Raw genomic sequence first — 2,611 nt, 5'->3', positions numbered from 1 at the left:
ATACAGTAATAGAGCTGTACGAAACGAACTTTTTTCGTCCAAACAAAACAAATTTTTTCTCAAACATACTTAATTCGAAACGAGTCGAAAAAATCTAAAGCAAGTAATTTTGCGTCGAACCAAAATATTTCGATGTAGGCCTAATAGGCTACAATGTTTTTAATTATTTCAAAGCTTCAATTTTTTTCAAAAAGAAAATACGCTAACGTGTAAAAAACATTAAGCTCATGATGTAGTGACAACATGACAGATGCACACAAACAGTAGCTTATGGCATAGCCTAAGGGGGATTTGAAGATTAGGGGTCATGATTTCTTTTTAAAGCATCTATGACGTCACAACAATTGGATTTACGTACAAAAGTGCTAAATTAATGGCAAAGCAAATATCATGACGTATGAATGACGGCAAGCGTTGCTATCACAGTTGATGAAAAAAGAAATATTTTTATGGGTTATCAATTTCCGACACCTTGACTGTTGTTGATAGAAATGGATAGTTTGGATTTGGTTTATATAGCGCAGATGCATTTGTTGTCAATCAGTTAAGTTTAAACGAGTTTTTCAGTAGAAAAAATGAAAATTGATTGAAACTAAATATCTTTATATTTTATTAAACAAAAAATTGAATCGAAGCTTAAACTTTATCATTTCTCAATTTCTTCACAAATGGAACTTATTTTAGATTAGCTTATGTGCTCTGTAATCAGTGGTGTTGTTAAATACTACCATTTAACGAGTCTCGGCTATTATTCGCGTTTGAAGATGATGATATTTGCAGTGGTGTGTACAGCAGTCATGTAGCCTAGTAGAAAAAAAAATTAGGGGGGAAAAGCAACTGTCGGGGGGCAAAAGCAACTGTTGTGAGGGCAAAAGCAACTATTGGGGAAAAACGTCAGTCAACATGAATTATAATGGTATTAAAACGTACTTTGTTTGGGGGGATGGGAGGCAAGATAAAATTTTGGAAAAAGATTGTCCCCCACCCCCCCGTGGCTACATCTCTGATTTACAGTGAGACCTTAAATGACGAGTAAGTTACATCTTAGTGTTGAAAGTTTGGTTTGAACATTTTAAGTCAGAAAGGAAAGCAAGGTACAGCTGTTGTCGGTTGCTCTTCTGTTTCTGATTTCTTTTCTCCTTAGCTTTCAAAGTATCAAAAAAAAATTCTCAAATCGGGCAGCACCTTTTCTAAGGACAGATCTCAAAGGAGGCCCATCCCATACTAGATTGCAAGTATTACCAGTTGGTTCGTTTTTGTACTTTAACCATCAGGGCGAAAACAATAGACTGTAGCCTCCGTGTCAAAACAAACGAGATGTCGATTAAACAGGTAGAGGCGATCAAGTGCAAACATAAGAAATGCGTGTTGTGCTTAACAATTTACTTGCTAGCCTACTACTACAGAACAAAAGTTTAAATTAATTTTAACACAGAAAAAAACTGCGTATTTTACACTAAAAATTGGTCTGAAAACTTACAAAAACATTTTGAAAAAAAAATATTCAATTATAGATCAACTGTCACTGCTGTAGCACCACTACTAGTTTGCATGCAACTGCGCTGTCTAATAAGCAGTAAACAAGTTTCATTTCGTTTTTTAAAATTTTATGTTAATCATTTCATTTGATCTTATGTCATGTTTCTTTACTGAAGGCATTTCAACGTGAAAGCGTAAACATATTAAATGCACGGAAACCCATTCAAGAAAATCATGGGTTCAATCATGGAACTGGCTTGGGTGTGATGATGTTTTGCAAGATGTTCATTGTTCTAATTTTACAGCATTAAGTACTTCATAATTTTCATAGTTTTTTGTAATATTGACGTTTGTAATTTTAAGTTGAGGCTGCCACTCCAACATGGCCGACCTAACATTTCCGTTGTATGACTTCCATTGATTTCGCCTGATTGAATTTTCCACTCTGCAAGAACCACCTTTTTTATAAATCTACTTATACAGACGTTGAATCAATGCAAAACTGTAAAAAAGACAGATCTTGCAAGATTTGAATAGCAAAACTATTTTAACTAGCGGTTTACGCAAAGAAGGGTTGGCAGTGACGTGCGATCAAAGACCAAGGGCAGCATATGAGGCATGGCCTCATCAGGTAAAAGTTGGTAAAATAGAATAAGCATTTAAAATATAAAACCTTGGTAAAGAGTTCGCTTTGTTGTACCGCAGACATACAAAACAAAGTAACTTCAACTGGTTTAACATTTTTTTACTACACCAAGAAATACAACACAATTCAAATAAACACAAACGCTTTCCACACGCCTACTTGTGTCCTCAATGATTATGAGCAACACAGCCAAATAATTGCATTGCTTGTTTGGAGACGGATTATTGCGCTTGATTCTTAGGGCTTCCTTGATCTTTGTCTGGTATTCAGATCTGCCTTGAGAGATGATGTTGAATTGGTCGATCGAAACATTGTCAGTGCACGTTGCATAATAAGCGATGTGCTTTTTAATTGCACTTTGAGTTGTTAAATTTGAGTTCAGGTATTCCGGATCCTCATCAACAAACGATCGTTTGTTCTTACGTGTAAGTTAGGAAAACGGATTTTGATGGTAATATAACCAAGCAGTTTTTCGCTGGAGTGGCA

This window comes from Aplidium turbinatum, chromosome 15 (genome assembly GCF_918807975.1).
Source record: "Aplidium turbinatum chromosome 15, kaAplTurb1.1, whole genome shotgun sequence".
NCBI lineage: Eukaryota > Metazoa > Chordata > Ascidiacea > Aplousobranchia > Polyclinidae > Aplidium > Aplidium turbinatum.
Note: the sequence above shows the minus strand (reverse complement) of the source record.